Source organism: Lepus europaeus, unplaced genomic scaffold, assembly GCF_033115175.1.
Source record: "Lepus europaeus isolate LE1 unplaced genomic scaffold, mLepTim1.pri SCAFFOLD_66, whole genome shotgun sequence".
In the NCBI taxonomy this organism is placed as follows: Eukaryota; Metazoa; Chordata; class Mammalia; order Lagomorpha; family Leporidae; genus Lepus; species Lepus europaeus.
The window spans coordinates 692,655-706,775 of record NW_026909534.1 but is presented as its reverse complement, the minus strand read 5'-3'; positions in this window follow the sequence as shown (position 1 = coordinate 706,775).

The following is a 14,121-nucleotide window of genomic DNA, read 5'->3' as shown; positions in this document are numbered from 1 at the left end:
GGAGGAGGCGGGGCGCGGAGGGGAAGGGGCTGGGCCCTGCTGGGCGGGGGCCAGGGTCGCGGAGCAGGGTCCTGAGCCGGTGCCTGCGCTCCGCCCACTGCCCTCCTTTTGCTACGCGGGGAGGGGCGCCCTGGAGGCCGTTCGCCCTTCTGGAGCTCAGGCGCTGAGTGTCCCGTGGCTCTGGGGTCATCAACCACGAGGCGGGGGCCCTGGCGGGCGTCTGGGTCCTACCCCGCGGCTCCGCACCTTCCCAGATGCGTCGGGGCCTAGCGAGATCAGGAGGGCGTGGACGGACCCAAGGGCTCCAGACCGTGACTCACTGCCAAGGGTCTGGGAACCTCGCCAGTCTCCGTGCCCGCGAGCACCGCGGGGTCGACCTAGCAAAGACGCCAAGCCTGTGCTCAGCCAGGACACCTGCAGGCGGCCGGGAGTGGTCGCAGAGAGCAGCATGACCCACGGGCTGTTGGCGTTTGAATCTCTGGAAAGCAGGAGACACATGGGGCTCCAAGGCCCCTCCACGCTGGGTGTGCAAGCACTAAGTGCTCATAAACTAGCCCTAGCTGGCCGGGATTGCTGTTACGGTGGTGGTGGCGGTGGTGGGCGCCTGCGGGGCCACCCTTGCGGGCGCTTTCTGCTTCTCCTGGGTGCCCGCTGCCCCCGATGGCCTCTCTCCCGGTGCACGCTATCTCCTCTCCCCCGTGTGTCCGCTGTCCCCCGACGCCTCTGCCCCGGGTGCCCGCTGTCCCCCGACGGCCTCTCCGCTGTGTGCTCATTGTCCCCCAATGGTGCCCGCTGTCCCTCGACGGCCTCTCCCCTGGTTCCCCATTGCCCCCTACGGCCTCTCTCCCAGGTGCCCGCTGTCCCCCGAAGGCCTTCCCCAAGGTGCCCTCTGTCCACCGACGGCCTTTCCCCCGGGTGCCCGCTGTCCCCCGACGGTTGTCCCCCGATGGTGCCCGCTGTACCCTGAAGGCCTCTCTACCGGGTGCTGGCTGTCTGCTTTCTCCGAAGTGCCCGCTGTGCCTGATGGCCTCTCCTCCAGGTGCCGGCTGTCCCCTGATGGCCTCTCCCCGCCCCACCCCGGGTGCCCGCTGTCCCCCGACGGAATGTCGCCCAACGGCCTCTCCCCTGGGCGCTCGCTGTCCTATGATTGAGCCCGTTGTCCTGCAATGGCCTCTCCCCCGGGTGCTCGCTGTCCCCCAACGGCTTCCCCCGGGTGCCCGCTGTCCCCAGAAGGCCTCTCCCCTGGTGTCCGCTGTCCCCGACGGCCTCTCCCTCAGGTGCCAGCTATCTCCTCTCCCCTGGGTGCCCGCTGTTCCCCCACAGTTGTCCTCCGATGGTGCCCGCTGTCCCCTGATGGCCTGTCCCTCGGGTGCCCACTGTTCCCCGACAGCATCTTGCCCGGGTGCCCACAGCCCTCAATGGCCTCTCAACCGGGTGCCCACTGTCCCCCAACGGCCTCTCCCCTAGGTGCCCACTGTCCCCAATGGCCTTCTTGCCCGGGTGCCCACAGTCCCCAACAGTCTCTCCCCTGGATGCTGGCTGTCCCCCAATGGCCTCTCCCTCAGGTGCCAGCTATCTCCTCTCCCCCAGGTGTCCGCTGTCCCCCGACAACCTCTCCCCCAGGTGTCCGCTGTCCCCCGACAACCTCTCCCCTGGGTGTCCGCTGTCCCCCAATGGCCTCTCCCCCTGGTCCCCTCTGCCCCCGACGGCCTCTCCCCCGGGTGCCCGCTATCCCCAGATGGCCTGTTGCCCAACAGCTTCTCCACTGGGTGCTTGCTGTCCCATGATGCAGCCCATTGTCCCGCGATGGCCTCTCCCTCAGGTGCCCACTGTCCTGATGGCCTCTCTCCCAGGTGCCCTCTGTCCCTCAACAGCCTCTCCCCTAAGTGCTTACTGTCCCACGATGGCGCCCACTGTCCCCCAACATCCTCTCCCTCGGGTGCCCACTGTCTCCCCGATGGCCTATCCCCTGGGTGCTTGCCGTCCCCCAGTGTCACCCGCTGTCCCCCGACAGCCTTTCCCCCAATGCTTCTTTCCTGGGTGCTCCCTCCCCCAACTGCTTCTCTCTGGGGTAACCACTGTCCCCCAATGGCCTCTTCCCCAGTTGTCCACTGTCCCCAGACGGCCTCTCCCCCGGGTGCCCGCTGTCCCCCAACGGTTGTCCCTTGATGGTGCCCGCTGTCCCCTGATGGCCTCTCCCCCAGGTGCCAGCTATCTCCTCTCACCTGGGTGCCTGTTGTCCCCTGACGACCTCTCCCCTGGGTGCCTGCTGTCCCCAGATGGCCAGTCACCCAACGGCCTCTCCACTGGATGCTTGCTGTCCCATGATTGAACCTATTGTCCCGCGATGGCCTCTCCCCCGGGTGCCCACCGCCCCCGACGGCCTCTCCCCTGGGTGTCCGCTGTTCTCACATGGCCTCTCCCCCAGGTGCACACTGTCCCTGCACGGCCTCTCCCCTGGGTGCCCACTGTCCTCCGATGGTTGTCCCCCGATGGTGCCTGCTGTCCCCTGATGGCCCCTCTTCTGGGTGCCGGCTATCTCCTCTCTCCCGGGTGCCTGCTGTCCCCCGCAGGACTCTCCCCCAATGGTGTCCACTGTCTCACGTTGGTCTCTCTCCCAGGTGCCCACTGTCCCCTGACGGCCTCTCCCCTGGGTGCCAGATGTCCCCCAATGGTTGTCCCCCTATGGTACCTGCTGTCCCCCAATGTCCTTCCCACAGGTGCCCACTGTCCCCCAATAGCCTCTCCCCCAATGGTGTCTGCTGTCCCATGATGGCCTGTCCTCTGATGCTTCTCCCCTGGGTGCTCCCTCCCCTGACTGCCTCTCTCCCAGGTGCCCGCTGTCCCCCGATGGCCTGTCCCCCAGTGGTGTCTGTTGTCTCCAAACGGCCTCTCCCCTGAGTGCTCGCTGTCACCCGATGGCACCCGCTGTCCCCCGATGGTCTCTCCCTCGGGTGCCCATCCTCCACCGACAGCCTCTCCCCAGGTTTCCCGCTGTTCCCCAATGGCCTGTCCCCCCATGGCCTCTCCTCTGGGTGCTCGCTGTCCCATGATGACGCCCGTTTCCCCCAATGGTTGTTCCCCCATGGTGCCCGCTGTCCCGACAGCCCCTTTCCTGGGTGCCAGCTGTCTCCTCTCTCCTGGGTGGCCGCTGTCCCCCGACGGTGCCCACTGTCCCCCGACAGCCTCTCTCCCGGGTGCCCACTGTTCCCCAATTGCCTCTCCCCTGGGTGCCTGTTGCACCCAACGGCATCTAACCCGGGTGCCCACTGTTCCCCGACGGCCTCTCCCCCAGTGGTGCCCGCTGTCCCCCAATGGCCTCTCCCCCGGGTGCCTGAGTCCCTCAATGGCCTCTCCTCTGGGTGCCAACTGTCCCCCAATGGTTGTCCCCCGATGGTGCCCACTGTCCCCCTATGGCATTCCCACAGGTGCCCACTGTCCCCAGACAGCCTCTACCCAATGGTGTCTGCTGTCCCCCGACGGCCTGTTCCCCGATTCTTCTCCCCTGGGTGCTCGCTCCCCTGACCACCTCTCTCCCGGGTGCCCACTGTCCCCCAATGGCCTGTTCCCCAGTGATGCCCACTGTCCCCCAACGGCCTCTTCCCCGGGTGACCGCTGTCACGACAGCCTCTCCCTGGGTGCCTGCTGTCCCCCCACGGTTGTTCCCCAATGGTGCCTGCTGTCCTTTGAAGGCCTTCCCACAGGTGTCTGCTATCCCCCAATGGCCTCTCCCCTGATGGTGTCTGCTGTCCCCCGATGGCCTGTCCTCTGACGTCTTCTCCCCCGGGTGCTCATTCCCCCAGTGGCCTCTCTCCTGGGTGCCCACTGTCCCCCGATGGCCTCTCCCCCTGGTGCCTGCTGCCCCCCGACGGTTGTCCCTTGATGGTGCCTGCTGTCCCCCAATGGCCTCTCCGCCAGGTGCCCGAGTCCCCTGATGGCCTCTCCCCTGGGTGCATGCTGTCCCACGATGGTGCCCATTTTCCTCCAATGGCCTGTCCCTAGAGAGGCCCGCTGTCCCCCAACGGCCTCTCCCCCAATGGTGCCCACTCTCCCCTCCCTGATGGCCTCTCCCCCAGGTGCCCGCTGTCCCCCAATGGTTGACCCCAATGGTGCCCACTGTCTCCTCTCTCCTGGGCACCCACTGTCCCCCTATAGCCTCTCCCTCCCCCAAGGGTGCCTGCTGTCCCGACGGCCTCTCTCCCAGGTGCCCATTGCCCCCAGTGGCCTCTCTCCTGGGTGCCCGCTGTCTCCTCTCTCCTGGATTCCCACCATTGCCTGACAGCCTCTTCCCCCAATGGTGCCCGCTGTCCCCCATGGCCTCTCTTCCAGGTGCTCGCTGTCCCCCATGGCCTTTCCCCTGACTGGGCCTGCTGTCCCCCCACGAACTCTCTCTCAGGTGCCTGCCGTCCCCTGACAGTCTGTCCCCTGGGTGCACACTGTCCCCTGATGGGCCTGTCCCCAGGTGCCCTCTGTCCCCCGATGGCCTTCCCACAGGTGCCCACCATCCCCAACAGCCTCTCCCCTGGGTACTCGCTGTCCCCGATGGCGCCCACTGTCTCCCGACGGCCTCTCCCCCAATGATGTCTGCTGTCCCCCGACGGCCTCTCCCCCGGATGCCCAAGTCCCCAATGGCCTCTCCCTCAGGTGTCTGCTGTCACCTGGCCAGTAAAAATGCCTGCTTTCAACAGCTTAACTGTAACCACCTCTGTGAGTCTTATCCTTGTGTTGAATACTGTCACTCTTTCAGATAAATAGCTCTTTATAAAAATCTCTCCTGGGGCTGGTGTTGTGGTGCAGCGGGTAAAGCCACCATCTGTTATACCAGCTGCACTTTGGCTGCTCCACTTCTGATCCAGCTCCCTGCTAATATGCCCAGGAGAGAACTGGAAGATGACCCAAGTGCTTAGACCCCTGCACTCATGTGGGAGACCCAGAAGAAGCTCTTGGCTCCTGGCTTCAGCCAGGCCCAGCCCTAGTCCTTGTGCTCATGTGGGCAGTGAACCAAAAAATGGAAGAGCTCTCTGTCTTTCATTCTCTCACTGTGTAACTCTGCCTTTCAAATAAATAAAAATAAATCATTAAAAAAGAAACATCTAGAAAGAAAGAGAGAGAGAGAGAGAGAGAGAGAGAGAGAGAGAGAGAAACCTCTCCTTGCTAAATAAACCATTTGGAAATATCCCACTTTACAGGGAAGTTAACTTTGGCAGACTTCTTTGTCAAATGAAGTGTGTCGGAAGTAGCATAAAAAGTACAAGAGGATATTGGTACAAATATTGCTGCACATGCCCACTGTAACCAATACACACTGGTATTCAGGCATGTGATGAAGACATGAAAGTGTTAGTTAAGATGGACACCAATGGTGCTAAATGGTGGTGATTATATTCAGGGTTAGAGTGTAAATCTAGGACTTATTTTATGTTATAGGTGCTTACACTGCAAGCATGCAGATTGTATAGGTTCATGAGGCAGGATTATGTATGCCCAAGATCTTTGTCTGAACTCCTTTAGCTGAATAATATACATAAAAGTGGAAAACTGCGATTATTTCAACTTTATCATTCAGCATTGCTTAGGGTTTATAAATCATGTGTTTACAAACCATTTATTGTTTGTTTATAAACAATCTGTGCAAAACAGTTTAATGGAAATCTTAATGGAATTGGCCTAATAATCAAGTTGACATGAAATAAATGGATACCTAATATTCAACTTAACAGATCATAAAATTCAGTATATATACAATAATTATATTTTATTTGACTTTTTTCAATACTGTTAAATAGCTTTCTGAGTATATTTTCTGCACATATTTTGTTTGATTTGTGTTTTTACTTTTGAATGATACTGCAGGTGGCAATTTTAATATTCAACTTCTTTTTAGGACTTATGAATTTATTTGAAAGGCAAAATTATAGAAAGGGGGAGAAAGAGAGAGGAATCTTTCATCTGCTGGTTCACTCCTCAAATGGCCACAATGGCCAGGACTCAGCCAGGTTATAGTCAGGAGCCAGAAAGTTTATCTGGGTATCCCATATGGGTTAAGGGGCCCATGCACTTGGGCCATCTCCCGCTGCTTTCCCAGGCACATTAGCAGGGAGCTGAGTCAGAAGTGGAGAAACTGGTTTTGAATTGGCACACATATGGGATGTCAGCATTGCTGGCAGCAGCTTAATCCACTGTGCCACAATGCTAGCTCCCACATTCAAATTCTAATTCTTCACTGGCAGCCTAGACCTTTGTCTACCCACAATATACCTTGGTTGCTATTGCCTCCCTCTACTGTCATCAGTACATGAGATACTGCACTCCATCTTTTTCATTTCCAAAATTATGACATTAAATATCTAAACACCACCTTTCTATTCAGTCAGGGACCTAGCAGGGGGAAGCCAGAACCATGAAACATGGTTCTCTTAAGTAGCAACCAAAATGTTCTCATTTTCTAGAAAATTCCTGCATAGGTTATTAAATACATCCTCACATTGATTTAATAAAACTTATTTTCCAAAATTATGCAACATGAGGGGTTTAATGTGTACAAATCATGCATGGTATGGTGGTTTTATTATTTTGCAGATTAAGAGTTGTTCAAGGAAAGAAATCCCAGCACAGTTTTGGTAAGGGGCCAGCACAGTGTGACAGATTTTATGGAATATTGGGAGTTTACTCTCCTGAATGGGAGATAGGTCACAGCCAGCTGGGCAACAATGAAACCTTAAGTAAAGATAAAGATATAAACTCCTATCTATATGCTGTCAATAGTTTTAAATTGTTCCTGAAAACAAAATGGTCCTATAAAGCTACAAAGCATTTCAGAGAAACACCTACTGGGACCAGCCTGAAGAATGTCTCACAGAGCTACTTTTTTAAAAAAGACTTATTTATTTATTTGAAAGTCAGAATTACACACAGAGAAAAGGAGAGGCAGAGAGGTCTTCTATCCTCTGGTTCACTCCCCAGTTGTATATTTAGGATAATTCTTTGGTGACTCTCATTTTCATTTGAGTTACCATGTTTGGTTTATCATTCTTGTCAAAGAGTGGTCAGTTTCCCTATATGTAGTGCAGCAGAAGTTTCAGCAAAGTAAATATAATTCAAAGTCATTATTTCTTTTTTTTTTTTTTAGAAGATTTATTTACTTGAAAGTTGGAGTTACACAAAGAGAAAAGGAGAGGCAGAGAAAGAGGACTTCCATCCTCTGGTTCACTCCCCAGTTGGCTGCAATGGCCAGAGTTGTGCCCATCTGAAGCCAGCAGCCAAGGTCTTCTTATGGGTCTCCCATGTGGGTGCAGGGGCCCAAGGACTTGGGCCATCTACTACTGTTTTCCCAGGCCATAGCAGAGAGCTGAATCAGAAGTGAAGCAATTGGGTCCTGAACTGGCCCTCAATATGGGATTCCGGCACTGCAGGCAGTGGCTTTACCTGCTACACCACAGAGCCGGCCCCCAAAAGTCATTATTTCTAAAGCATCCTGAAGTTATTCATAAAAACCTAATATGCATACTATAGAATATTGGTTCTTCAACATAATGTATAATTACATGTGATATATAATATTACAAATAATTGATTCATGCCTTGATTATTTTGTGTACTAGAAGAAAAGAAATATTTATTGATGGATTGTGATTTAACTGCTTTCCTCATTTTAGAGATAACAGAAGAAATTTGAATAATTAAAGAAGAACATGGGTTCTTTTTTTTATTAATTTATTTATTTGGAAGTCATAGTTACACAGAGAGAGGAGAGGCAGAGAGAAAGGGAGAGAGAGAGAGAGGTCCTCTATCTGATGGCTCACTCCCCAATTGGCCGCAATGGCCAGAGCTGTGCTGATCCAAAGCAAGGGGCCAGAAGCTCCTTCCAGGTTTCCCACGCAGGTGCAGGGGCCCAAGGACTTGGGCCATCTTCTACTGCTTTCCCAGGCCATAGCAGAGCTGGATCAGAAGTGGAGCAGCTAGGACATGAACTGTCACCAATATGGGATGCCAGTGCTTCAGGCCAGGGTGTTAACCCTCTGTGCTAAAACACCAGCCCCAATACATGAGTTCTAACAAAGTAAATAGTAAAAAAGAGATACAGTGCTGAGATGAATGGCCACCAAATATATATATATATATATATATATATATATATATGTAAATATGTCCAACAATAAGAGAAATGAAAATTAAATCCTAAAAGAAGTATGATTTCTTACCCATTACTGTGATATAAAAAGTACAGCAATTACATATTTTGGTGATAATACAGAGATTTTCAAATACATGTTTACTATGAGTGGAAATGTAAAATGGTACAATGATTATGGAAAACAGTATGTAGGTTATTTTTTTTAAATGCTTATTTACTTATTTGAAGGGCAGAGTTAGAGAGAGACAGAGACAGAGACAGAGCAAGTAAGATCTTCCATCTTCTTGTTAACTCCCCAAATAACCTCATGGCTGGAGCTGAACCAGACTGAAGCTAGGAACCAGCAACTTCCTCCATGTCTCCCACATGGGTGTAGAGGCCCAAGTACTTGGGCCATCTTCTGCTGATTTTCCAGGCAATTAGCAGGGAGCTGAATTGGAAATGGAGCAGCTGGGACCTGAACTGATGCCCATATGGGATGCTGGTGCTGCAGGTGGTGGCTTTATCAGCTACACAACAGTGCCAGCTCCCAGTATATAGGTTCTCAATAAAATTAAAGACAGAAATTTTATATGATCTTATGATCTCATTTCTGAGTATATATCTAAAAGTATTCAAAGCACAACATAAAAGATGTGTGAGTTTTATTCACCATAGCATGACTCACCATAGCCAAGGTTTAGAAGAAGGGTAGATGTTTGTAGAAGGGCAGTTATAATTTGGAAGGAGAGTAGTGAGTTTATAGAGGAAATGTGGCATATACTCACAGTTTGATGTTATACAGCTATGGAAGAGATGGGAATTCTGGGACATGGATGGACTTTGAGGACATTGTGCTAAGCAAAATTTCTACTAAAATAAGTCACAAAAGGACAAATACTGAGATTCCACTCATATGAAGTATTTAAAGCAGTAAGAATACTAGAAATAGAAAGTAGAAAGGTAGTTATGGGTGGTAGGAGGGATTTGCTATCCAGTAACAATGGAGTTTGTTAGATGATATTCTAGCAAATTATTGTTGTGTGTGTGTGTGTGTGTATGTCTCTTTGTGTAACACTACTGAGCTGCATATTCAGTCTTTTTTTTTTTAAAAAAGATTTATTTATTTATTTGAAAGGCAGAGTTACAGAGAGAAGGAGAGACAGAGACAGAGATCTTCCATCTCTGGTTCATTCCCCAAATGATTGCAGTGACTAGGGCTGGACCAGGCTAAAGCCCATAGCCAGGAGCTTCCTCTGGGTCTCCTACATGGGTGCAGAGGCCAGTGGAGAGGCAGACACTTCCTCCACAAGTTCAATCAAGCTAGTGTTAGAGGTACTTGGAGAAGGCTGAGCAGCCTTGAGTAGGGAGAGAAATCAGAGAGTTGGACAGAAGAGCAAGAAAGAATCACTATTTGTGTTCACTTATTTAAACTTACAGAATTTTTTATGGGGTCCATCAGAACATTTTGGTAAATTCTTTAAAGGACAAACTCACTTTATCTCCATTGTCTTTTACAAAAAGTTACACTATTAGTAATTAACATGTTATGATTTTTAATTATACTTTTCACTTATTTGAGGGGAGAGCATGCACATGAGAGACAGAGAGAGGGAGAGAGAGGGAGACAGAGAGACAGAGAGAGAAAGATGGGGGAAGGGAGAAAGAGAGAGAAAAAGAAAGAGAGAGTGAGAAGATGAGCTCCTTTTCACTGGTTTTCACTCACCAAATGTCTGTAATGTTCAGGACTGTGATCCAGAAACTCAATAAAGGTTGGGTGAATAACCATGGCTTCTACCAAGGGACCAGAAAGAGGGCCACCAAAAAGTTGGGGGTTAATCAGTATGCTTTTTAAAAAAAATCATACAGAAACAGGGTCAGCATCCTGGCAGAGTGGGCTAAGCTGTCAACTGCAATGCCAGCATCTCATATTACAGCATTGGTTTGAGTCCCAGCTGCTCTGCTTATGATCCAACCCTCAGCTGATGTGCCCAAGAAGGCAGCAGCAGGTTGCCCAAGTACTTGGGCCTCTGTCACCAACATGGGAAACCTGGATGGAGTTCCAGACTGCTGACTTTGCCCTGGTCAACCTTTGGTTATTGTGACCATTTGGGGAGTGAATAAGCAGATGGAAGATCTCTTCCCTTCTCTGCCCCTATGCCTCAGTCACCCTTTCAAATAAATAAAATAATAAAATACATACAGAGCTGTATTACAAAGTATGTAGACAATGCTCTGATAGCCACTCCTACTAAGGAAACCTCTTATGAGAACACTGATAACCAGGTTAAACTTCTTAGCTAGTGAAGATTATAAATTGTCTAATGAAATGGCACAATTATCTAAAGACACTATAAAATATCAGGGCTCATTTTATAAGTGCAAACTCCCTTTCTCAATAGAAAAACAATGATAGTATGCCAACTTGCTCTGCCAAAAAATTATGAGCAACTAAGAATTCTTGCGAATCCCTGGCTTTTTTGACAATTGCATCCTTTAACTGATTGTTAAGCCTTACCATGACAAACTACAGGGACCACACTGAATCTTTTTTTTTTTTTAAGATTTATTTATTTATTTGAAAGTCAGAGTTACATAGAGAGAGAAGGAAAGGCAGAGAGAGGTCTTCAATCCACTGGTTCACTCCACAACTGGCTGCAAAGGGCAGAGCACCGATCCGAAGCCAGGAGACAGGAGCTTCTTCCAGGTCTCCCACATGGGTGCAGTGGCCCAAGGACCTGGGCCATCTTCTATTGCTTTCCCAGGCCATATCACAGAGCTGGATCAGAAGTGGAGCAGCCAGGACTGAAACCAGTGCCCATACGGGATGCCAGCACTGCAAGAGGTGACTTAACTCCTTACGCCATAGCACGGGCCCCACAAATGAATCCTTTTAAATGGGATAAGCTGAGTCACCAAGGTTTCACTGTGCTAAAAGTCTGCTTTTGGAAGCATCTGCATCATTGGACTTGAATAAACTATTTGATTTTATATCCATGAGAGGCAGGAAATAGCTGTAGGGATATTAACCCAAATATTGGGACCTTTAAAAACAGTAGTACCCTCCTTCTCAAAGCAGTCAGACATCAGGACAAAACCATAGCTCTGGTGTTTGTCACTTATCTGTTAATTAAATGAATGGGGAAGCTGGCTATTGGCAACCAATGCTAATAAGGACTTGCCATCAGCTTTCCAGTTCACTAGAGTCTAACAGTTATCCAAAAATGAGGACTACAAAATCCAGCCATGCCACTGGACTACACTAAGATCTCTTTAAACACTGCCATGACCTGCTACCCTATTCCCTGATTCCAATGGGTATATCTTACCCATGTCTTCCCAGAGGTACTCAACAAAATGTACTCTATCTAACCAGAAAGATGTTGAATGAACCATTATCTAATGCTAAGGATATATGGTTTATGGATGGGAACTGTTTTATGAATACTGAACAGAGAAGTATAGCTTAGGCAATAGTGCCCCTGCATTAAGCCATAGAAGCCAAGGCATTCACACCAGGCATTCGGTGTAAAAAACAAACAAACAAAAAAAAAAAAAAAAAAAAACTTGCATTAACTAGAGATTCAGAATTAGAAAGAAAAAAACTAATAATAGATAGTTTCCAAGTATGAGTTTTCTGTCAATCATGCTCACAGAGACAAAGAGGCTCCTCAAGAGCAACAGTAAACAAATTAAAAATGAAAACCAGGGACCAGCACTGTGGCATTATAGGATAAGTCTCTGCCTGCGGTGCCAGTATCCCATATGGACACTGGTTCATGTCCCGGCTACTCCATTTCAGATCTAGCTCTCTGTTAATGGCCTGGGAAAACAGTGGAGGATGGCCAAATACTTGGGCCCCTGCACCTGCGTGGGAGACCTGGAAGAAGCTCCTGATTCCTGGTTTTGGATTGGCCCAGTTCTGGCCATTGTGGTCAACTGGAGAGTGAGCCAGCAAATAGAAGACCTAGTCTGTCAATAATTTTACCTCTCAAATAAATAAATAAATCTTAAAAAAATTAAAAATGGAACAGAGATGGCCACAACAGAATGTTCTAGGCTAGGCCAAAGCCAGGTGCTCTATCCAGGTCTCCCACATGTGTGGCACAGGTCCAACATTTGGGCCACTTTCCAAACTTGGACCAGAATTATAGAGGGGACATAAATCAACACTCCAATATGGGATGTCAGCACTGCAAGCAGTAGCTTAACCACCGTGCCTCAAAGCTAGCCCCAAAACGATTCCATTTAAAATCAAATGTACAACATCATAAGATAACTATACAGATCTAGTTGAAATTTAGGCAATTCTTGTACAAAATAACTACCCTGGACTTAACACAAATTTATCAGCCTGGAAGTAATGAGGAACAGTTGCCTCAGATTTTGCCCCCTCACCTTTCTGTTCATATATTGAGGCTGTCCTGTAACAGCCCTCCTCCCAAAGATGTCCTTATCTCCTGAACCTGTGAATGTGTTAGCTTACATGGCAAAACAGACTGCAAGTGCGATTGTGTCTAAGTTCTTAGGATAAGAAAATTAACCCGGATAAAGTAGGTGAGACCATTCTCAGTACATGAAGTCTTGTGAAGAAGCTTTGCTAGCTGTGGTCAGAGGAACATTGGACTGCAGAAGGACAATGAGATGGTGAAAAGAGCCTCTAGTTAAGGAACGCAGGCATCTTCCAGGGGCTCACAAAAGCAAGCAAACAGATTCTCCCATGGAATCTGTGAAGAACTGTGGCCAGCAAAAGGAAACTCAGGCAGTGAGGACTGCCTTGAGCACTAATAATGAGCATTTGGTGCCAGGAGTGCTCCCCAGACACTACCATAACTGAAAAGGCCCCCCAAACTTTCAATGTCCCTGAGGTAGTGCAACCCAGTCCTAGCTGAGAATCATTGCATTCATGAACAGCGGCTTGTCAGAAACATTGAGAATGAAATAATCAGATTCTAAGACAGAAACTAAAATATTCTGATTGATGTTAATAATTACTTTTAATGTACTTGTAGGCCTTATTTTCTATTATAAATAAAATATTCAAAATTAACACACATCATATTATTTATGTATTTCAATGAAATACATGTGGCAAGCAATTTTATTCCTTTCTGGTCAATTTCCTTTCCAGGTCAGCCATTCATAACCCATCACTAGAATGGAATCTACACTTATCTTAGCCAAAAGGCTGAGAAGCAATTAGAATGGAATCTAATGGAAGCCAAAGGGAAATATATTTTTTGACTCTAAAAGAGTATATGGGAGGAAATGTGGCACAGCAGGTAAAGCCACCATTTGGGACACCTGGTCTGTCACATATATTCCTTCTACACCTAATTTGGTGAGGGTTTTTATAATAAAGGGGTTTTATATTTTTTAAGGTTTATTTTTTATTTATTTGAAAGCCAGAGTTAGAGAGAGCGAGACAGAGAGAGACAGAGGGGTCCTCCATCTGCTGGTTCACTCCCCAAATGGCTGCAACACCTGGGGCTGGGCCAGGCTAAAGCCAGAAGCCAGGAGCTTCATCCAGGTCTCCCAGGTCAGTGCAGAGGTCCGAGCAAAACTAGGCCATTTTGGAGTGCTGGCTCAAAGTCCTAGCTGCTCTGCTTCTGATATAGGTTTGTGCTGATGCACCTTTAGAGGCAGCAGGTGTTGCCTCAAATGTTTGTGACCTGACCCTGACACCCACTGCCAAAACCCAGATGGAATTCCAGGCTTCTATCTCTGGCCTGGCCCAGCAGAAGCAGTTACAGTCATTCGTGGACTGAAGAAGAAGTTGGAAAATCTGTCACTCTGCCTTTCAATTAGATTAAAATAAACATTTTTTTTTAAAAAGAAACACACTCATTTAAAACCATTTAAAAATAAATTCAGTATGATGAACTTCACTCTCAACAATTTGATTTTGGTATTGTGCTGAATTATAATTTCACATATGAAATATGAAGTGGAAGATTTTACTGTAGGGGCTGGCGCTGTTGTGTGGTGGGTTAAGCTGCTACCTGAGA